Raw genomic sequence first — 24,229 nt, 5'->3', positions numbered from 1 at the left:
ACAATCCAGTACTTAGAAGGTATAAGGCCTTGAGTTCTACATTGTCCTTTAGACCAGTCACTGGGCATTTTTGTCTCACGAGCTAATTGTATTTGCCACACATTGATCGAAATAATTTCACGGCCTCTAGGTCTTATTTTAAGAACTAAACAAATATGCTGGAAACAAGAGATATTTTGAGAACTGTCATACTGAAGACTATAGGGAGGCTTACTTAGCTGTTGCTTGCAACGTACCTTGAAAATGAAACTCATGATGTTCTTGCTCAGTAGGATGAGCACCCATTTATTCTTAGATAAGCAAAAAGTCGTATATTTTGAGACATTCAAATTTTTTATGCACTTTCTACAATTGCAGATTGTATTTTGCCAGAAGAACAAGTAAAATTCTTGGAGAAAAATGCAACAATTTGACACATTTTTGGAATACGGACTTATTCTTAAAGACTTAAATATGCAGGGTTGATGTGAAATTAGATAAATACTATTTTGCCCAAATGTATGAATTTATGAAAAGCCAGTGGCATGGTTGAAAGAACACTTGGTATAGAATTGGAAGATCTAAATTCCAGACTGAACTACCTTTTGTCAGCCAAGAGACTTTGGTCAAGTGACAGGTTTCTTTATCTACAAACCAGAAAGAATAACAGTACCTTTCTTATTTATTTTCTAGAGTTGTTTGAAGACATATAGTCATTGGGAGATTTTACCAACTGTAGAAATGAAAGGTATTTCTGTGAGCGACTCATAAGGAAAAACAGCTTGATTACCTCAATAATTACTACTTCAAGAGACTTGAATTCATCCCTTTCTTAGAGTTCTTAAGTTATTTTTTCCAGTGTACCACTTTCTTTCCATAGGCCTGGAGGGGTGAAAGATGAGAGGCAGTAGAAACTTTGAGGAGAGCCTTTTTTCCTGTTAGGAACAGGGTGTCTCATTAACAAACTTTCAGGAGAACCTCACCTGGAAGTTTGATAGATGACAACTAAACAGCCTTTTTTAGGTATGGCCTTTCTGGGGAAACCCAGGATTTGGAATCTCAAATGCCTAGAGTTCTTCTATTGGCTGGAACCATATGCCATCAAAACAAATGTCTAGATGAAACATTTGGCATTCAGAAACATTTTCCCATTAAGAACCAAACATCGATAACCATCAACTCTATTTAGGTCATGTGGGTAGCTATTGTGAGACAATTTCTAACATTTTCCTTTTAATATGTATAAACACTCAGGTATAGTAAAGACGGCCATAAATTCTTTGCTGCTCTTGCATTGAGGTGGAGTCAAATTTTCCTCCCCACGAGTCTGGACTGGCCTTAGTAACTTACTAGATCAAATCATTGAGACAGAAGTGATGCTCTGGAATTTCAGAGGTTAGTTATAACAAGCCTTGGATTTTTGACCTGGATCACTTGGAACACTCATTTTGAGATCCCTGAGTCATTTTGTAAGAGACTGTCGTGCTGCAGAAGACACTGTTCAACAGTCCCTGAAGATCCCAGCTTTCTATCTGTACTCACAAGGGCACAGGACATGTGAGTGAAATCCTCTTAGGCCCTCTAGAGCTGCTCAGTTCCTCTGAGTGGCCTGCCCAAACTCCTGACACATACAATCTTGAGACATTATAAAATGGTTGCTGTTTTAAGCCACTAAGTTGATAAGCCGCAGTAATGAATTAGAATAAACATTAAATATCTTGAGTAAAATAGCACTCAAGTGTATTCATTAATAGTAAGTCATTTATGTTCATCGAAGTCTTATTTTACTGAAAAAGTAAGTTTTATTATTGCCTGTTGAATATGGTAGCTAATGTGATGGCTTATAGTTTTTGAGGTTTTATTATATGCCAGGCAGAGGCGGATTAAGGTTGGTTGAGGCCCCGGGTGCAGAAGAAAATATTGGGCCCCTCAAAATAGAGAGAGAGAGAGAGAGAGAGAGAGAGAGAGGGAAAATAAAAATACATGTTAACTATATTTTTAAATAAATAAAAAATATTATGTGCTATTATTGGGCAGATAAAATACAGTGTCTGTAAAGTCATGGTGCACTTTTGACCGGTGACAGGAAAGCAACAAAAGGCTATATAGAAATGTGAAATCTGCACCAAATAAAAGGAAAACCACCAGTTTCTGTAGGATGATGTGGCAGCATGTGCGCATGTTCAGATGATGACGTAACTCTGTGTATACAGTGGAGCAGCCCACGGCCATGCCAGTCGAGATGTGGATGGTACAGAGGAAAGTTCAGTGTGTTCTGTGGCTCACTAAATTTGAATCCATGACCAAAGTGTAATGTGAATATCGGTGCGTTTATAACAAAGTGCCACCACATAGAAATAACATTACTCGGTGGGATAAGCAGTTGAAGGAAACCGGCAGTTTGGTGGAGAAACCCCATTCTGGTAGGCCATCAGTCAGTGATGAGTCTGTAGAGGCTATACGGGATAGCTACCTAAGGAACCCTAAAAAAATCTGTGCATAAGCCCACATCGAATTGCACTGAATAGGTATGAAACTGGGAGAGTTTTCCTTTTATTTGGTACAGATTTCACATTTCTATTGTCTTTTGTTGCTTTCCTGTGACCGGTCAAAAGTGCACTATGACTTTATGGACACACTGTATATTATGCTCACTTTGTTAAAGATGGTGCTGCCCACATGGAAGCCCGTCACTCAGGTGATATTAATGTGTGTTTGGGCTGGACTGTGGGCAGGCAGGATCCTTGTAGCCTGGAGCTTGGTTTTAGGACTAAGCCTTTCCCACCCTTTTTGATGTGGGGTGGTGCAACCTCAACATGCTTCAGATAAGTGACTTTGTATTATAGATTTCCCTATTTTGTATATTGGATTAAAGGTTTTGATTTCTGCACTATAAGGTGGGGCAGACCAGGAGCTTGCTCTCTCAGTTCCTGAGATTAGCATTAGAGAGGAGAGCAGAGAAAGGCCACGTGGGGGAGGCCAGGAGAGGCAGCCAAGATGGCAGAGTGCTAAAGGAGAAGCCAGTTTGCCCAGAGTTTGTGCAGGGAGAAGGAAGGAGATGGGGAACAGAGGTGAATAAGTCTGGTGAGGTAGACACCTTTGATTCTAGGAAACTCCGATAAGTCAGTAGCTTTGTGAGCACTGAATGAGTGGGTTTTGGAGCCCAATGTGTGTTTTTACTTGCCCACCGGGTGCAAGCTAGGATTAAAGATGATGGCCCACCAGTTCTTGGCTCCATTGTTTCATTACCATCTGTCCGAATATAATGCGAACCTGCATGGGCCAGGCGGCTATAATGGTGGCCATGTATACTGGCTTTATAGCTATTAATATTAAAATTACACATATGAAACCAAACTTAGTGTCATTAGAAAAAAGTGTAAAGTTGGGGTTTTGCAGGGCCCTTCAGAAGTCGGGGACCAAGGTGTGCGCCTGGTGTGCCCATTGTTAAATCAGCCTCTGCTGCCAAGTATAATGCTAAGCACTTCATCTATGTGCACTCATGTATTCCCACGTGTCACCTGATCTCCACATCATATACATCCAGTAAGAGCTTCCTGAACAGCCTTCTGTGCCACTGTGCCCAGTCACGAATGAAGAGCAGGAAAGCCTTAGGATGCAAGGATTTAAAAAGGAGCTTTTCAGGGACATTCTCAAAGATGTCTTTCTCTCTCTCTCTAGCTTAGGAGAAACTAGTACATTTTCGGTCTTCTATAATGTGTAAAGGAAGGATAACTTTAATATATTTAGAGGATCCCCATGACGTATCTTTGACAATGTTGTGCAATAGCCATGTTTCCACACTTCATCATTCCTTTCCTAGTTTTTCTTCTCATTGTACCACCCGCCACTCCCTGACCTCCCTGGGTGTCATTGCACAACTCCTATGGGATGGGTCCGTGGAGGCGGTGCTCTGGTTTTTCCCCTCAGGCATTTGCCAGCCCTTCAGAAAGTCACCACACCCTGCCCCTCTGTGTTGTGGAAGAAGTTATTCTGACTGTATTTGTTTTTTCTTTGCTCACATCATATTTTTTCTCTTTTCATTTCCTCTTTCTTTGTAAATGGAGGGTTTTCTCATATTTAAATTTATTTATTCCTCCCCCTCCCCTTTTGGCATATTCTTTGGGGTACAGACATTTGAATATGGCCCAAGGTAAATGGATTAGAAATCTAAGAAGTCTCAGGTCTCATTTGTCCAAGCTCCTTACAAAACTTTGTACCGGACTTTGAATTTTCTATTTTTTATCTGAATATCTAGATTGTTTTTTATGAAAGATGCCTCTACATTTTGTATAAACTTCCTGTTTATCAATTCTGAGCCCATTCCTGAAGGCCTGTGGCATTGTTAGGGTGCAGGACCTAATGATATCTGAATGATTTACTGCAGTGTGAATAGCCTGACGACCCACCTTTGAAGCCTGTCTCACCACTGAAGTGATTGCTCAGTAATCCTGTTCTTTTCCTGCCTTTAGCTCTTCACTCTACCCCTTAATTTATTTCATTCTCTTCTCTCTGGAATTTCTTTCCCCTGAATTCCAGGTTCTTAGCTTTCTCTTCTGAGTACTCTTATTTGAATTTCCCTTATTTCTTAAACTCTGCCAACATAATATAAAACCTCTCTGGATTCAATGGATATTGTTTCTCTTCTTTTGTTACTAGAGCAAGTTGGTTGTTAAGTTCTGTTAGTTGGGAGAAGAATTTCAAGAGCTTTCAGCTCCGTGAATGCACGAAGAATTATTCACTGGGGTAGTTGTCTTTCAGGAATTAAGAAAAAGAGCAAATCATACCTAAGAACAGTTCCAAGTAGCCTCATTCTCATGGTGTTGGGACCCATGGGGGAACAATGGTGGGCTTTGATGAGTAGTTCTTGTGTGAACCACTAATGAAAGCACTCAGTTTAAGCAGAAGTCCCTCCAGGATTCAGCACACGATGGGCACTTCTCTCATGTGTCTTGCTGAGGGCCAACACATTGAAGAGGAGACACAATTGCTTGCCCAGTGGTGCAACATTACTCATTACTTGCCTTCTCTGAAAGAAGCAGTTACAATTAACGTGAATAAAATTCGTGGCTGGAGATTAAAGAGTTCTTTGAAAATAGGGTAGAAAACCTATGCTTATTTATGCCTTCAGAGGATAAGCACTAGAAGATTCGTTTAAGCAAGAAAAGAACACAGCTGGCTTGCAGCTGTGAATCCTGTTTCTCCCTTATGGGGAGGAGACTTTTATCTCTGAATATCTAGATATTTGCTCTTCCAGATTCACTCTAGGTTCACTCTTCAGCCTTATCCACCCTGAGCTGTCCCAGGGCTTCTGTGAATGGCATGATCAGGTTCTCATGCCTCATGGTTTCTGGTGGGTTTAGGCAATGGGAAACATTGGCAGGAGAGATTTGAAGGAAGGAGAAGAATAAAATCAGGGTACATATTTTTTTAGCTCCCTCTCTGTTATTGTGTCTCTTGAAGATCACAGCCCCTCCCAATGACTTCCACACAGCATTTTCTGTTTGAGTTCAGAAAATGCTCCTTTCCTCGGCGCTTACAAGCTTACCTCTTATTAGCCTGTTCTTATAACCCTTTGTAGCTTCTCCATACCCTGCCTACACTTAGTAAATAATCCTTTATTACACTCCTCCAATCCCCACATTTACTAATATTATTATTCATGTTGTTATTTGGCCTGGAACCATAATTTCTTTGCTGGGACCTGGACTAATACAACCCTGGATTTAAAGGTTAGGATTCATGGGTTTGATATCTTCAGATCTTCAGCTTACAAAGCTGCCTCCTCCTCCTCAGTGCTGCCTTGTTTCAAGTCTTTCTACAGTTGCTGCGAAGTCTTAGAATTAATATGAAAACTATTTTAAGATGAAGACATTTGAGATTTAGCAGATGCAGGAGGAAGCCTTTATGGAGCTTCCCTTAACTAATTAAAAGCAGAAATTTTTGAGAAAGAAGAACTGCCATACATTTCCTCTTTGGGGTGTCTTCTACTTGCAGTAGAGAGACCATAAGAATAAACCTACTATGAATCCCTCTCCAGGGGAACTGTATGATCCAGAACAAGATGAAAAGATCACTTCTGTGAGGTATGTTGGCAATGGGGGAAGGTCATGTGAGGAACCAGATTGGGGAACTTTGGCTGGAACCACCCACACCCATGTGCGCCCAAAGAAACTTCCCAGGAGTCCTTTGGAAAAGAGCTACCGTCTGTCAGTCAATGAAATTTTGCCACGTCATATCAACTCACCTTCACCCTCCCACGTGGATCCCCCCCACACACACGCTACTTCTCTGGTCCCCGTCTTGTGGACCAGAGAACATCCTCTGGGAAGCGCTCTACTAAATAAAGCTTTTGCTATACCACACTTCGTGGCTATGCCCTTCCTTCTTCCTCGGTGGGGAAAAATACCTTACATTTGGTGCTGAAACCTGGGAGGAGTTTGAAGCCTGCTGAAGCCACTCCCCTCCACTTTCCTTCCGAGAAAGAACCAGGATCTCCTAAATTCCACCCACTTCGGCACACAGTGCGGTAAGTCCCCTGCCTCCAGCCTCCCCTCAGTTCTTTCCGCCGAGACTCCCTGTCCATAATCGCAGCTGCATCAGGGAACTCTTATCTGTTCCAAGTGAGTGTGTGCCTGTGGAGACATCCCAGACCCATCCACTCTACCTAACCATCCGATGGCCAGAGCTTGAGTTGAGGGACACCAATTCTTATCTCTGATCACTCCGAGAACTGAGGGCAGCCATAGAGGCACAGGAATCTAAACCTAATCCAAAAACAATCCTGGAGTGCCTTATCTGAAATCTCTCCTTCCCTAAAGAAGAAGAAACTGTTCTTCTTCTCCACTGTTGCCAGGCCACAGAACCCACTGGATAACCGACCAGGTGGCCTCCTGAAGGGACTTTCAGTTTTAATATCCTTACCAATTTAACTATTGCCAAAAACAAACAAACAAACAAACAAAAAAAACCCTGGGAAACGGTTGGAGATCCCTTACATTCAGGGCTTCTAGTATTTGTGCTCCCGTTCTAATCTCTGTGCTGCCTGTTCTATGGCATAGGCCCTTTTTGGCCAGAGAAACCTCACCTAAACCCTCCACTTCTGATCTTTCCTCCTGCCTGACCCCCAACTCTCTCCCCCTCCTGCCTGACCCTCAGGGGTGCTCTTCTCTCAGGACCCCTCTCTGGTCCCTCTGTGGACCTCTTCTGCTGGATATCTTCCCTCCAGGAAGTCCCCTCCCCTGCCCGCCAGGAGCCCCTCCCTTCTCCACTGTGTTCTTAAGCCACTCCCCCATCAGGCCACCCTCCTCTGGCCATTGGCTTTCACACGGGTTTGCAGGGCTCCTGACCCCATGGCCCAACCCTGATCTTCTTGCAGGAAGGCCTGGCCTTGTCCTGCCTCTGGCTCTGGCATTTCTAGCCAGATCTGGGTGCTGGGCTCCTGAGGAGCCCCCCTCCTCTTATTCTCAACCCCCAAACCCCTATCTGAGACCTGTGAACATGGCATTTAAAGTTTTTAATGGTCACAACTAGTAGAAAAAGGTGAGGCTGCTCGCCAGGCTCACATGCAGCAGAAGGTAATGCTCTAAACCCAGGCTCTTGTGGCAGCCCTCAGGCCAGCAGAGCAACAGGGGCAAGGCACAGGAGGTGCTCAACCCAACTGCGGGCCGAAATGTGGCAAGGAGGGTCACTGGGCCTGGCAATGCCCCTGCCCGAGGCCTCCCACTGAGGCCTGCCCTGACTGCAAGCAGCCTGGCCACTGGTGGAACGATTGCCCCCTTTGGGCAACAGACTCGTCCTCAGCGCCTCTACGTGGAAGACAAGCCACCCAAATGGGAGGCCTAGCCAGTCAGGCGGGTTCACTGCTGGAACTCTTAGGCCTCACGGATGACTGACATGGCCCCGACTCGAAGACTCCCATCACCCTCACCGAGCTCTGGGTAATGCTGCAGGAATGGAAGTCCATCTCATTTCTTGTGGACATGGGGGCTACCTTCTCTGTTTTGCCATCACACTCTGGACCTCTAGTTCCCTCTCAGGTCTCAGTTATGGGAACGGATGGGACCCCTTCTTTTCCTCTTCACATGCCATCCCTGACATGCAGTTTTGCTTCAAGCTTGCCCCCATGCAGGACTGCTGGCAGTCGGAATCCCTGGGCCCTACCCATCTCCAGCTCACCAAAAGGTTGGGCCCTGCAGATCCCCCCGTTGTTCCTGTCCCCCCACCAGAGTGAGCTAAAGCAGGGAGCAATGCTGTTCAATGAGACTGGCCTGATGGAAGAAAGCATCAGGGTCCTCCACCGTCTGCAAGAGAAACTGCACAAGAACCTCTCCTTCTACAACCCACTTAACTCCTAGTGGCAGCCACCATCCTCACCTGGACTGCCCCTATCCTAGGTCCTCTTCTACTTATCAGCGTATTACTCATATTTGCTCCTTTTTTGTTTTAAATTTTTACAGGACTGCATCCACAAAGTTTCTAGAGTCACGATCAACCAGATGTCCCTACACCCATATATGCGACTCCTCCTCAGAGCCACCACCTTCTGACCTCCCTTCCCCATGATGCCCCTAACCAGCAGGAAGTAGCCAAACAGTGGCTACCCTATCTAACATAAAAGGTCGGAATGTGAGGTAAGTTGGCAATGGGGGAAGGTCATGTGAGGAACCAGACCCAGGAACTTTGGCTGGAACCACCCACATCCATGTGCGCCAAAAGAAACTTCCCAAGAGTCCTTTGGAAAAGAGTGACCGTCTGTCAGCCAATGAAATTTCATCACATCATATCAACTCGCTTTCACCCTCCCAACCTTATAAATTACCCCCACGTGGGAGAATCCTTGCGACTTCTCTGGCCCATGTCCCCCAGACCAGAGAACATCGTCCCAGAAGCGCTCTGAATAAAGCTTTTATTATTCCACACTTCATGACTACGCCCTTCCTTCTTCCTCAGTGGGGAAAAATACCTTACAACTTATACAACTATAGACAAACATCACAAACTCTTATCTCCTGTTTTTCTAAACATCCATTTGTCTTTTCCAACGAAATCATTTTGGTCTTTCCAAGAAGCTGTTTCTCTCCTTTGCTTTCCCCCTACTAAATTAGGTATATAAGCATTTCTTTTTTTTAAAAAAAAATATATTTTTAAGATTTTATTTATTCATTTTAGAGAGGAGAGAGAGAGAGAATGGGGGAAGAACAGAAAGCATCAACTCCCATATGTGCCTTGACCAGGCAAGCTCAGGGTTTCGAACTGGTGACCTCAGCGTTCCAAGTTGACACTTTATCCACTGTGCCACCACAGGTCAGGCGGTATATAAGCATTTGACTTTAACAGTTTAGGGAGTCAGTACTTTTGTTGGCTCCTAAGAGTATATGTATGCGTGGTTTTCTTCTGTTAACCTGTCTTGTCAGTTGAATTTGCAGGGCCCAATTACTGAACATACGAGTGCAGAGGAAAAAGTTTTTCCTTAGTTACATTGCCGTAATGGGTGCTCATTTTTCATTTTAGATGGAGCATACAGGACTCATCTTGGGAGAAAATAAAAAGTTAGAAGGTATTAAAATGTAACTTATAATCACAAGATTTTAAGTGCTATACAATCAAAGAGATTTAGAAGGAATATGGGCAACCAGTTCTGGGAGCATTTCGTGTTAGAACATGGCACCTTTCATTGTACGATACCTATCCATTTCTCTTTTCACACAAACTCTAGAATGTTATGACACCAAGATTAATCTGAAACCTTGGGAAGTAAATCTCTGTTCTTTTCCCTCCCTACACCCCAGAGGGAACCCAATGCATTAGCACAATCTGACCGAACATCTGGTTTTCTTTTTTTAAATTTTTGACTGAACATTTCAAACATTACACTGTAAAACCACTGTTTTTAAGTGGGTAGTCCCAGAACATGTAGAAATTTGCCGAATCAAAAGTAGTCTAATTAGTCAAAGTTGTATTTTGGGTAACAGTGTCTGAGGGAATCTGTTGTTAATTCTGTTTGGACAACAACTCATTTTGTTTTCATGACACTAAAACGTACACACCATTTTTAATAACTAGGTTATGGAGCCCCAGGGATATTAGCCCTGTTATCAAGAGGCTGGGAAGCTTAAGGTGAGTCAGCCACCTTGAGCCATGACCACAGCCTCAGACCTTACTGTAGCTTTCATCCACTCTTACCGGATTTGAGAAAAATAAAACAGCAAAGTACATACCAAACATGGTGTAAGCATAGGCGAGAGTTTTGTGTGTCATCTTTTGGGAAAAAAAGAAGTAATCATATTTGGACCTCACAGTATAATAACCTCCTGCATTTCAACCCGCAGTATTTTTTAAATTATAAGGGAAATATTTGTTTTTGAAATCAATTGCTTTATATCAGTGATGGGAATCAAATAATTTAACAACTAGTTCTCTGCCCTATTGACCATTTTAAGTATAAAAAATGATATATCAAAAGGTAGTTTATTATTTCATGCATGAAATAAAAGAGATACACAAAATTAGATTATGTTATGCATTTTAAAATATAAATAAAAATATTAAATAATAGCTGACAAAATACAATAAAACTCTTATTTAAGTTATTTCCATATTGCTTCTTGATTGATGTCCTCACTTGCAATTTTTTTCACTTATGGATGGAATGAACATTACTATGGTGCTTAGAATATGCTGTTGTGCAGATGAACATTAAAAAAGAGTTAGGAATGTAAATTTGTGATTTCCACATTGGGTGGCTGCCCAGGCACCCACCTTAGATAGAACCCTGATTACAAGTGCCATTTTAACACCTGGTTCGCAGAACTCAACAAAAAATTAGGCATCGGTTCTGCTGAACTGGTGTGAACTGGCTGAATCCCACCACTGCTTTCAATTGTTTTCAGGCCCTGGCAGGTGGCGCAGTGCATAGAGCATCCTCCCAGAGCACCAAGGTTGCTGGTTCATTCCCTGGTCAAGACACATATGAGAAGCAATCAATGGCACAACTAAGTGGAGCAATGAGTTGATGTTTCTGTCTCTATCACCCTTCTTCTCTCTCTCTCTTTCCCTTCTTTCCTCTCTCAAAATAAATTGTTTTCAGCCCATAAGAAGATATTGATTAGTTGTTTTTATCAGTGAGTATGAAGATCTGACCACACAGTGTCTTGAAACCCATTATAAGTTTTCACTGAGCCATAATCAAGATTCTACTTTTCTGTGCTTGCTTTGGCACTAATATTGGAAGATTCAATTTTTCTGACTTTTGTAGATCTCAGGCCACTTTTGCATCGGCTCCCTGTCATATTATGCGGATGATTAAGCAACTCAAGCTAAATTAATGATAATGAAAATGCTTTGCTTTCAGAGCTATTTGAGGGTCACTCTGAATGATGGATTCTTATCCTTGTTTATTTACTTTTATTAACGATACAGGCATAGCATTTTTATTAAATCTAGATTAAACTTCATCCTATTAAAAAGCAAAACCAAAACCAAAATACATTTGCCAATGCTCACTCCACTCATAATTAAAAACTTATTGGTTGACTGAATGCCCCTTCTAAAAATGTTGCCCATTTTTGGGGGGAGAAGCTGCAAATCTGGGTTTCATACTTATTCAGTGGATAACTGTAATTGTGTGATAGTGAACACAGATTTGACTAGAATGCTGTTGGTGATTTTATTGTTTCAGCAGTTATAGGCTTATGTCAGGTACTTGTAAAATGGGTATTTCATAAGTGACTATTTTGATAACTGTCTCCATTTATATCAATTAGGTGCTAGAAATTTTGGGTGACATTTCTCCCAGCAGCTCTGCATTTTCTCATTATCCTCAAGAAAAGAGATTGGCGGAAAGGGTGGCACAGAACATAAAAATGTCAGAAACAGGTTACAGGAGGCTTAAGTGACTCACTACCATTTTTCCTGTGTAACACTACATTCCAAGTCAAATAAATAAGAGAAGTCAATTTACTGAATCAAGAATGGGTGTGTAGAGGGTGGCTCAAAATTTGTTTTTCCCCAGAAATGAATCCTTGAAAAATTCCTCCAAATCCTGGCATTAGATATGAAGATAGTTGTCCTTTTTATGAGAATAGTAGTAATAGATTATGACCATTGTTTCCAAGCAGAGAAAGCCAAGGTCACGGCAACCTTTTCGCATAGTTGCTTAAGAGAGAAGGCAGAACACAGGCACATTCCCTGCGTGAAACTCCTTTGCTTTGTTTCCTTTTGCATCAAAAGGACTGGTTTCCACCAGGAAAGAGGCTGTAATTGGATTTCACCGTACAAGGACATTATAATTAGATTTCTCAGCAGGTATACAAGTTCTGTCCCTGGAAAAACAAGGAAAAGGGCCTGAATATTTTTTCCCTCTAGTTGGAAAGGTAACACGGTCAAACCCGCAGCAACAGGTCTGAAAGGCACTGTCAGAAAGGGCTCTGCGTGTCAGCCACCTCTGATCTCTGACAGAGCAGTATCAGCTCTGGGCCCCAAGACAGAATGCACGGCTCTCCAGGTGCATGAAAAACAGTGCATGAAATAGCAAGTATTGCTTAGCCATTGCATTTTGTAGGGAACATAGGATATTCCTCTGAATAAAACTCTGACTCTTGGTGCCCTAAAAATTTTATCTACTAGAGCAGGGGTCCCCAAACTTTTTACACAGGGGGCCAGTTCACTGTCCCTCAGACCATTGGAGGGCCGGACTATAAAATAACTATGAACAAATCCCTATGCACACTGCACATATCTTATTTTAAAGTAAAAAAAAAACAAAACAAAATGGGAACAAATACAATATATAAAATAAAGAACAAGTAAATTTAAATCAACAAACTGACCAGTATTTCAATGGAAACTATGGGCCTGCTTTTGGCTAATGAGATGGTCAATGCGCTCCTCTCACTGACCACCAATGACAGAGGTGCCCCTTCCGGAAGTGCAGCGGGGGTCGGATAAATGGCCTCAGGGGGCCACATGCAGCCTGCGGACCGTAGTTTGGGGACCCCTGTCCTAGAGGGGCACATCCTAAAAAAAGAAAAATTTGGCATATCTAGAATATCATTCTCCATCTAGATTTAGGATTAAATTTGCATAAAGAGGTCCTGGCCAGTTGGCTCAATGGTAAGAGTATCAGCCCTGTGTGTGGAAGTCCCGGGTTTGAATCCCAGCCAGGGCACACAGGAGAAGTGCCCACCTGCTTCTCCACCCCTCCCCCTCTCCTTCCTCTCTGTTTCTCTCTTCCCCTCCTGCAGCCAAGGCTCCATTAAAGCAAAGTTGGCCTGGGCGCTGAAGATGGCTCTATGGCCTCTGCCTCAGGCTCTAGAATGGCTCCTATGGTGGGCATGCCGGGTAGATCCTGGTTGGGTGCATGCGGGAGTCTGTCTGACTGCCTCCCCACTTTTGATTTTGGAAAAATACCAAAAAAAAAAAATTCACAAAAACCAGAATAGACTTTGGGTATTCTGGTTGATTTTGAGTTCTTATTTGTAATTGGTTTCATAATATATTCTAGAAGTTTAAATTAGAATAAAATTAGGTCAGAGTAGATTAAAGTATTTGACTTCTTTTCAGTTCCTGTTGCTTTTAAAAATATCAATATAATTAATTTAGATCTTTAAATTTACATTTAAAATGGCAAACATTAATTTTGAAGGTCCGTGTGTTGTATTGCCACTTAAATCTACTTAACCTAACCATCCACTGATCACTTTTTCTCACTATACCTCTTCTCTTTTTATTTCTTCCTTCTCTTTCCTTTTCTGCTAAGCATTTAACAAGCTGTCTGATTACTGAATGTCTGGGTAAACATGGCCATCCACACCTCTAAAGGGAAGAACACACTTAAAGTCTACTCTTTTCCATCTCTTGCTGTGGCTCTATCAATGACTCCTTGGAAATTTTAGTGCTGGTAGTTATTGCTCCAAGTGCTTCTAATAGAATTTTCTTCATTTTGCCGGAATTACTCCCCAGTCGTTGGCTCCTTGGCTGGCAGCCTCATCCAAACTTACAAGTCCTTCTCCTTTCTTTCCTTCTGGACCAAGGACACTTGTGTCAGAGAGTTGGTTTTCAAGACAGATGGTTAGTACTTGATCTGTTCATCCTATCTGGCCTTAAGGCAAAGGACCTGAGGAAGACATACCCCATACCCTAGAAGGACAGGCTTGCATTGAGTGTTTTCCCTGTTATTTTATTTTTCTCCTTAATATTGGCACATCATTTCCTAGAGCATGTACATCCACACTTCCAAATAAGGACAGGTATCTTCTGTCGACTTTGTTTATATCAGAGTAAGCCTGCAGGTTGCTATTTTTAGTAATCACTATAACTATGAAAAAATCTCCTTTCAGGGAAATGTAGTAAGCAAAATGATTATTATACATACTTCATAATCAGACCCAAACAACATTCTTCTTCACCCTTATTTTACATGATAGCCAAAGCCTTTGTTATCAGAGAGCAAATCCTGTAGTTCTATTTTGGCTCACATAGACATGTTGTTACCTGATCCAAGGTTAATACTGATGCTTCAGGGCTTTTAAAGTATTAATGAGTCTCCTGGGTGAGATCAATAGCTGGGGATTAAAGTCACCTGAAGGATTAAAAAATATGCTCTCCCATTTTGAGTTCTCTGCTGAGTCACCACCATCTGACATCAAGATGACCAGCCTTATGAGGGTATATAACATACTCAGTTTTAAAGGTACAGACTTTTCTGGAACTCTGACTTTCAACCGGCTGTCATTTTTCCTAACTGGACCTACCACCATGTGAGTCTGAGCTAGGGACAGACAAGGTTCATACCCATTAGAATTTTTACTCTAACCAGAATTCAATAGAGAACTTAAAGATACACACTAAACATGAATCAAGCAGGGGATAAATTCCTGTAGTGCTTAGCTAGGAGGACATAATGGGCTTTGAATCTCGCACTGCTCTACCCCTAACTTAGATGAGTAGTTGGGGAGAGTGGATGCTAGCCTTCTCTCCATTCCTGGAATGTGTCATGATGCTTCCTGCTGCAAGGTCTTTGTGCAAGGCGTTCACACTCTCAGAACCCTCTTGCCAGCATCCACTTGACCCAACTACCGACACCTGACACACACACACATACACAACCTCGCCCCCCCCCATGGAGTTAACCTCTATTTAATTTTTGGATCAAAAAAGGCCATCATTGACCTTGAGTGGAGGTCAGGCTCCTCACTGTACTTTCTTAGAACAAAGGTACTTTGCCTTCTTAACTCTTCTTTCAGTGTATAATTGTATACGATACATGTTGGATATAATTTGAATTTTTTTGCCCCCTAAAATTGTGCTGTAAACAAGAGGAATTTGCTTTATATTCCAGCAATTCCAAGGTCTCTCACATTAAAAGTCATTTTCCTAAATACTTCATTTTGAGCAACAAATTATCATTTCAAGAAAACAGCTAAGATGATCTCAAACAATGCTTCTTTTTGTTCTTAAGAGGTCACCTTGACAATAGAAAAGGAGACAAAGATATTAAAAGCAGATTTAGTAATTACCCTTGAGGTATGACTTCATTGCAAATGTTGGCATTAAACAATTTTAGAAAGCCACACTTTAGAGACTAAAGTGGTTTCAAATAAGTCCTTTAAAGAGCACTGGTAAAAACAATATAGTAAGCAACTAACATGTAGCAACTCACCATAGATAAGAATTCCTGCTTAGGGATCAAATGTGGGACATCAGCAGATTTTTAAGACATAGTTATAAACAACATTCAGAGGATTGATGATATATTCTGTATTAGATAATTGCAGAGTGGATCCAGTGAACACAGACACTGATGTTAAAGATGCATATCGAAAGTTTTAACAAAGTTGTTTCAGGAAATGTGAGAATGGAAGAAGTCATTTTTATAAGTATAAAATATTTAAAATAAAACAGATTTGAAATATGTTTGTGTAACAACAGGGTAAGAATCCTAGTATTACCTATATGTGCGTTGAGGTTGGCTAAAGACTTTGGCTGAGGATTTTTTTTCATCATAAAAATGATGATGCTTTGTAACGAGGTCACCTTATGTTTGAGCATATGCGCTTTTTATTAATGCGATGATGTGATTAATGACTATCTCCCTAACTACAATACATAGCAAGTAAGCTGTACAGGAACACAGTCCTTCTCAATTTTTGCTCCATTTAATGTCTCTGGCATTTCAGATAGAACACTGAATACATTAATTGTTTGAAACAGAAGATTAAAATATTACTTATTTACATAATTGCATGACACTAGAGAAACTAAAAAGGAAACATTAATAAAAATCATTTATTTTTTATTTTTCTGAAGTGAGAAACAGGAAGGCAGTCAGACAGACTCCTGCATGCGCCTGACTGGGATCCACCCGGCATGCCCACTAGGGGGCAATGCTCTGCCCATCTGGGGTGTTGCTCCATTGCAACCAGAGCCATTCTAGCACCTGAAGCAGAGGCCATGGAGCCATTCTCACTGCCCGGGCCAACTTGGCTGTGGGGGGGAGGGGAGGCAGAGAGGAGAGAGAGGGAAGGATGGAGAAGCAGATGAGCGCTTCTCCTCTGTGCCCTGACCAGGAATTCAACCCGGGCCTCCCATAATCCAGGCTGACACTCTACCACTGAGCCAACCAGCCAGGGCCTAAAAACATTTTAATGAAAGATAAGATGTGTTAATACCTCTGCCTTAGTGCTAATCAAGATAAGAAGACTTTTCCTTATTCATTATAAATGTAAAAACCCCTATCTCTTTTTTTTTTTCTCTTCAGCAATTCAATGGTTCATATTTATACAAAAATACTTCTGAGGCTGATATTACACGTTGAAAAAAGCTATTCTTATTAGAGTTAGACTTCATGATGGAAAATATTAAAAGAACTACCAGTTATTGAGCATTTATAGTTATTTTAGTTAATCTTACAACAATTTTATAAATTTGCTGTTATCTCTACTTAACCATTAGGGGAAACTTAAGCTTGTCAAGCTTAACAGCCAACCATTATGACCTTCAGATACTGTAATAAGAGCCTTACATACAGTGTCTCATTCAATTCCCAAGACATTTTCATGACTATTATTATCATATGCATTTTATATATTAAAAGATGGAAGCAAAGAATAGACAAGATTAAAACAAACTAGAAATGAAAGCCAGAATTTGAGGTTAGGCTGCCTGGCCCCAAAGTCCCCTAGATATCCACTGTACATCATGAAGTTGGGTGGAGGCAGCAGGAACTTGGAAACTGGAATTATTGTGAAGTGTGAAGTATGTACTAGGAAGTGAGGTCATTTCTGTTTCTCTTTCGTTGCCTTCCCAGTTGTTTTCCCCTGCACTCCCCAGTTAACTGGTCACCACTTAAGTAGTTTCCTTGTTCTTTTGCTTAACATCTATTCATTAAATCTTTAAAGGAAACATTTAGCTACCGCAATTGGTATACATAAGTTGGTGGCATGATCTGAAGGAAACAAGCCAGGACTAAAGACTTCAGTTCTAAAGAAGGGTTTTAAAGCAGACTAAGATTTATTTCACAGAGTGGGTCATGAAACTCTAGTCTCTCCATACCCTTTCATTGCTATGACGACAGGCTTCGCCTGCTACATCTAGCCAGAAAAAGCAGCTGACATTTCAATGATAGGAACATAGGGGCGAGATTTACAAAGACGGAAAAACAAACCCTCTCATTTGAATTTCAGTTAGAGAGGAAAAATACCCCCTAGAGCAAGTCAAACCCCTATTGCCTTTAGAAAAGATAAGAAAAGTAAAATGCTGGGGGCCTTCACCCCTGTCCAAGTAGGCCAATGAGAGAGAACGGACTGCAAAGCAGAAATTCTCTCACTCTCCTTAATGGCAATCTGAAACAGAAAACTCCCTTTGGTTTCATTTGACTTGGTCATTAAGAAGCAACTAATTGATGAAGCATAAAGACTCACAGTAATAAATGCTTCATGTTGAGGCCCCCAGGGGAATGCAGTAGTGTCAGATTTATTTTTTTATTTCTTTAGATAAAACAAAATTAACTCAAAGGAATGTTTCTTTTTTTTAAAAAAAGATATTTTTTTATTTTAGGGGGAGAGAAGCAGAGAGAAAGGCAGGGAAGGGGGAGGTGTGGAGCAAGAAGCATCAGCTCATAGTTGCTTCTCATATGTGCCTTGACTGGGCCAGCTCAGGGTTTCAAACCAGCCACCTCAATGTTTCAGGTCAATGCTTTATCCACTGCGCCACCACAGGTCTGGCAAATGTTTCCTTCTTGATCCCCAATTTTACTACCAAAAAATCATTCTAAATGCATAACCAAACACTTCCTCACTGTGTATTTAGTACTCTGCCAACGCTATACTTAGCATTAAAAATATTAATTTCTACAACAGCCCCATTTGTGGGTAATATTATCACTGTTTGCTTAATAAATGGGTAAACTGAGGCCTGGAGGTGAGATGTGACTGCTCAAGCTCACACAACCTGTAAGAGTCGGAGTCAGGGTTCAAATTCAAGACTCTGAAACCAATTCTGTCCACTTTGCTGGGCCAGACTCTGAGCCAGAGACCTGGCATTGACATTTTATTATAGAGCAGAGTTTGTAAGTATAAAGAAGAAACCTGAAGAAAAACCTAGCTTAAATTCCCTTTCTTCAGATTTCCAATCAGGACATATAGGTGGGTTAGGGTTTTAATATTAGCTGTAGCCGACTGATTGCTTCATATGTACCAGGCATAGCTGTTTTCTTCACTAAATTATCACAACTAATTTCTGAGGTAGCAGCTAATTTTAGGATCCCCATTTTCACAAATGAGGGAACTGATGTTCAAAGAGTCATTTGTCCTGAGCCTGGTAAAGCCCAGTCAGCAAGGCTTCCAGAGTGCATGGTCTTAGTCGCTGTATTGTACCGTCTCTTTGTAGTCACTCTGTCCTCCAGAATTCTGTCTACCTTTTTGATGCTCAGAACAAAAACCAAGTTATCCCAGGTGGACCACCATTGCAGGCTCAGCTTTTGGGGGGGAAAGCCCTGTGGGCAATTGGTGGAATTTAGCTGGTTTGCACTGGTTCAGTAAAACTAATATTAAGTTTTTGTTGAGTTTGGTGAACCAGTTGTTAAAATGGCACTTGTAATCAGGATTCTCTCTAAGGTAGGCGCCTGGGCAGCCACTCAATGTGGAAATTACAAATTTACATTCCTTACTCTTTTTTAATGTTCATCTGAGCAACAACATGTTCTAAGCGCCCGTAGTAATGTTCATGCTGTTCATAAGTGAAAAAAATTGCAAGTGAGGAGGCCAATCAAGAAACAATGTGGAAATTACTTAAATAACAGTCATTGTTTATTGTCAGCTGTTATTTTATATTTTTTCATTAATACTTTAAAACTTATAACATAATCTAATTTTGTATACTTCTTTTATTGTTCTTATTTAAGTATTAAATGCATGAAATAATAAACTATCTTTCGATATATTGTTCTTTTATACTTAAAACAGTCTGTCATCAGGGCAGCAAACTGGTTGTTAAGTTATTTGAATCCCACCACCGCTTGTGAGCCTTGCGTGATCCAGACCCTGGCCTAGTTGGGCATCTCTTACCCAGCCAGGCCTACTGGGGAAATTCTTCCTCATGGTTTTGAGGGGCCCCTTCTCCTTCACTAAAGGTCATTACAGAATGATATGTGAGAGAAAAGGGCACCCAAAGTCTTAACAACAGTTTTTTATGGTCATGGTGGGAAGATTCCCAACATGTTCTAGCCATCGTGCTAAACTTCATTAAAATAGCAGTGTTTGTGTCCTCTTACAAATCAACTGAATAAAAATGACAAACAGTTGGGAGGAAAATAAACTGTATAATGTTTTGGAGTTTCCTGGATACGTCAGTATTCATTTTATTTTTATTATTGCTATTTATTATTTTTACTTAGTTGACAGGTGACACTGTGCATGAGAAATTGGGGATTAAATCCTAAAGGACTTGGAAAGGAAACCTAGTACTCAAATTGCTAAATGGCTGGACAAAAATTCTCTGAAAGAAAAAAGGCAAGATTTACTAATATCTACATAGTCTTTTTCAAAATGTGGAAAGCAGCATTAGTTGATTGGATGGTAAGTAGATAAAACAGATGGCTTTGATTTGCTAGATCTTGTTGAATGAACAGAAATATGTACTTAAATCATTCCTAAAATAGGTGTCCTTTTTTAAAAAAAAAATAGTCATAGTTAATAATGGTCACAACAATCAAAGTTTAGCTGAGGAAACTGTGAACTGAAAAAAACAACAACAACTAAAACCAAAAACTGTCATCCATGAGAAAGGGGAATTTAAAAAGGAATGAGTTCTGCTGAGTTGGACCGAGGTAATATTTCTAGGCAGTGTACTTAGGCCCTGAGCCAGATGACAGCTCAGATACAATGCCAAGGTGACATATTTAACCTCTTAACAGATTAAAGGCCGTACAGGAGATATTCTTTCCGCAGTGCTTCTTGGTTATAGTATCAACAGCATCGATCTGCAGTTGAAAGCATGGTTTTCTCCTGCAGGCTGACCTCTCACGAATGAGCATGACTTGCATTATTTCTTTTATTTTAGAAGATAGAGCCAGAAATGATAGTCCCTTACAATATAAGAGTTATCATAATCTCTTTAGCTCTTTGAGTCCTGTCCTTCTATTTCCCCTTGTTAAATAAGACATCATTTGGAATTAGAGAAATTGTATGTATGTGTCTGAATATCTTAAAAACAAAAGAAGGAGACAAGAGATAATTAGTCATAAAACTAAAAAAGAAATCAGGAAAGGAATAATAGTCACAATAACTAAAAAATAATCAAAGAAGAATATAGCATTAGAGATTTTACTACTTTTTGGAAAAGCAAAATGTTCCATTTCTATATTGCTATTAGGTACAGACTGGGACAATGGTGGTGACTGAATAACTTTGCTTGAATTAGACATGGAAAACATGCAAATTACTTTGATTTGCAAGTTCTTTATAAAAATTACTTTCCCTATGATTTATTTAATATAACTAGTAAAGTATTTCTACAAAACACAGTTCAGGGTTTAGACTTAACCAAAATCTGCATGCAATTCTAACTGACAATAGTCCTTCATTTGTGTTCTTGCTCTATACTAAAACCATTATTTATTAGTACTTATTATTTAATCTTGGAGACAAAAAGAAAATATAAATAGAATAGTTAAAATCCTCTATTAGGTAGCTTTTCTGTAAATCACACAAAAAGTTTTCTTTTTTAAAATAAATGAATGGCTTTGTATTAGACAAAAATCTTAGCTATCTTTACTAGATCATGCAAATTAGTTAAACAAATGCAATTCGATGATACAGTAAACTTATTAAAATTTACCTTCAGGTAGGTGGCTGGATCCAGAGTGTTGGCAGAAAATGGGAGTTGAATCCCCTCTTTGCTCACAACCAGGGAATAGAAGTTTGACAAATACACAACACTCTTTAAATCTTTTCCCTCGTTAGCTTTGCTTCTTTGCACAGAAACAAACACACTCGAGCTTGGAGTTGAAATTCTACTGTTCTGTCAGGGTCTGAGGTGGTGGGCCGATTTGCAGGTTAGCAGTAGGGAGTATTTCAGACTGTCATCGTTTCTGTCGCAGAATCCTGCAGTTCTCTGGCAGGCTGGCCTCGCGCGAGGAGCTTCAGGAGCAGTGCAGACCAACAGGGAAAGAGTTAACAGCCTTCCCCTTAAGCTCTTGTTCCCAGAAGCTCACAACTTGGCCAGAATATAAGCGCTTGGCTCTTTATGTAATTCCCCCCCCCCCTCCCCAAACAACTCTGAAAGGTTTTATAAGCAAGATCCCTTTTTAGGGGATTTTTATTTTAAGACTTGGAAAAGAAACTCCATTCTGTTATTTCTTCCTAAAGGAAATTGGGGGGGTGGGGCTGAGGAAGGGGAGAAGAACTGTAGCAGATGCATTTTCACATTGCTTCATTAGAAATTGTCCTCATGAAAACAGTTTGAGTTTTAATAATAGCATGGTACTTCAGATACTTGAACCTTTCTGTGAATGACCTTCAGAAATTTACACATGTATGAAGCACCACCCCTTCACTTTACATATCACTTGTGTGCTGACTCACAATGTTGCAGTTCATGAACTATTCCTCCCCCAACACGAATCCCTACTGTAAACCCCCTGTATAATGACTGATCTGTAAGTTTTCCTCTAAAATGGGCTAGAGGCATGCATTTGTTTTTTGACTTGACATTCTGTCATTTATATGGGTGTCTGATCTCTTTTACTGACACTTCTGCATTTATTGCACATTTATTATGCTTCAGACACTGTACTAACATTTTTTATGCATTATTTTGGTTGGTCCTCACAAGTCTATAAGAGGTATCACCATGTTTCCACTTGACTGTAGTACAGTGGTAAAGTCTGCACACTTTGAGGCCACGCATCTTGGGTTTGCATCCTGGCTTAACTATTTCCTAACTGTATGACCTCAGACAAATTATGGAACCTTCAGCAACCATTCCTATAACATGGAGATACAAATATGAAGACAATAATACTACTTATCAAAGTTATTGCTTTAAGTAAATTCTAGTGCATAGAACCCCTGCTACTACCCAGCTATTGTGGTTTGCATGAGAAAACCAAAGCTTTGGTGAAACTGAGTAATTCTCCCAGGGTCTCTAGCTGATCAGTTGCAGAGGGAGATTTAAAACCAGCTTCTGAATAAATAAAATTTAAAAAAAAATTAAAAACTGACCTGTGGTGGCGCAGTGGATAAAGCGTCGACCTGGAAATGCTGAGGTCGCCGGTTTGAAACCCTGGGCTTGCCTGGTCAATGCACATATGGGAGTTGATGCTTCCAGCTCCTCCCCCCTGTCTTTCTCTCCTCTCTCTCTCTCTCTCTCTCTCTCTCTCTCTCTCTCTCTCTCTCTCTCTCCTCTCTAGAATGAATAAATAAAATTAAAAAAAAAAATAAAACCAGCTTCCTTGAAGGGTGTGTTGTATTTATTATTCAACTGCTAGTTTATAATATCTCCTTCTGAGTGAGCCATGAGCTCGTTGGTGGTAGAAACATATCCCCTCTGTGCTCTCCATGTGCTTAGGTTTACATAGTGTAGATGCTCCAGCAACATGAGATGAATAGTTGTCATAGAATTTAATTTGGATATTCTACATTTATGCCAAAGTCAGGTCAAAAGAAAATCAACAACAAAAATAAATAAAAATCCCACTTCTTTAGGTTAATCTGCCCACAGACAGTTGTCTCCAAGCACCTTACAAACATCTACCCTTTATTTTTCAGAACACCACAAAAAGAAAGGTAACATGAATTATCTCTCTTTTGCAGTTGGGGAAATGTAGGCGCAGAGGAAACCGGGCAATTTGCCTAGGTACCAAAAACAAGTCACAGCGCAGCTGGGAACTGTCTTACATCTCTAGAATCAGGATGACTTGTTTCAAACTGTCTTTCCAGGCACAGGATGAAATGACGTGATGTCCTTTTGCCTCAGACAATGAGATGTTTTTCCTCAGCTAAGACGCCTCAGAGGAAAAATCAAAGGGGTAGGCTGTACTTGACTTTGCTTTTCCTCTGCCTCTGTGCACATCTGGGTCTGAGAAGTGTGGGGGACACAAGCACCATTTCTCCAACAGCTCCCGAGGGTGTAGTGGGACTATTGCAGGATATGTAGGACAAGCATTTCTCAAGACTTTTGCCAAGGTTAGCTAAAGAAAATGTTCTCAGAGACTCAAAATGTTAACTCATTATTCTAACTCCATTCCCTATTTATTTCAAATAGTTCTATGAGGTTTACTTTAGGTGACTAAACCAATTCAATGAGAATATAGAGAAAGCTTTAGCTAGAGGGAGATAGAAAAAACACTTAACCAACCAAAATATTTTTTTCTAACACTAACACTGGTATTTTATGTTTCTATGAAATGATCAAAATAAGATTTCTTATAGAAATCTGTTAATATAAAAATAATTTGGTTAAAGCAAACTAGATTTATATCTTAAATGTAAATATGTATCAGACGGACGGTTCATTTATTGGTGGCAGAGCTTGAGGATTTTAACTGTTATATTTGATGTTTTCTCTAGTTCTTATTAGTCTATAATATGATTAAAATGATCCACTGTATTTCTTGTAAAGAAAAAATATGGAATTTTTGGAAAAAATAAAAGGACCTGTAATCCACAATGTCTTTTAAGTATGGCTTTATTTTGGGAGCGCTCATGGGCAAATATCCAAACTCTTATTGTTTCTGAAGCTGTCATTTATA

The 24,229-nt window shown here is 40.4% G+C and overlaps 1 protein-coding gene across 1 annotated transcript in view; it reads right to left on the bottom strand.

Moving 5' to 3' along the window:
• The window catches only part of SPARCL1 (SPARC like 1), a 48,166-nt gene extending 26,468 nt beyond the window's left edge, over positions 1-21,698 (bottom strand). The window contains exon 1 of the mRNA XM_066280772.1: positions 21,316-21,698. The gene's annotated coding sequence lies outside the window, so the exon portion shown is untranslated. The remainder of the gene's footprint in view (positions 1-21,315) is intronic.
• Between the last annotated feature and the right edge of the window lie 2,531 nt (positions 21,699-24,229).

The sequence above is a fragment of the Saccopteryx bilineata genome, chromosome 5, assembly GCF_036850765.1.
Source record: "Saccopteryx bilineata isolate mSacBil1 chromosome 5, mSacBil1_pri_phased_curated, whole genome shotgun sequence".
NCBI lineage: Eukaryota > Metazoa > Chordata > Mammalia > Chiroptera > Emballonuridae > Saccopteryx > Saccopteryx bilineata.
This window is presented reverse-complemented; position numbering and strand designations above follow the sequence as displayed.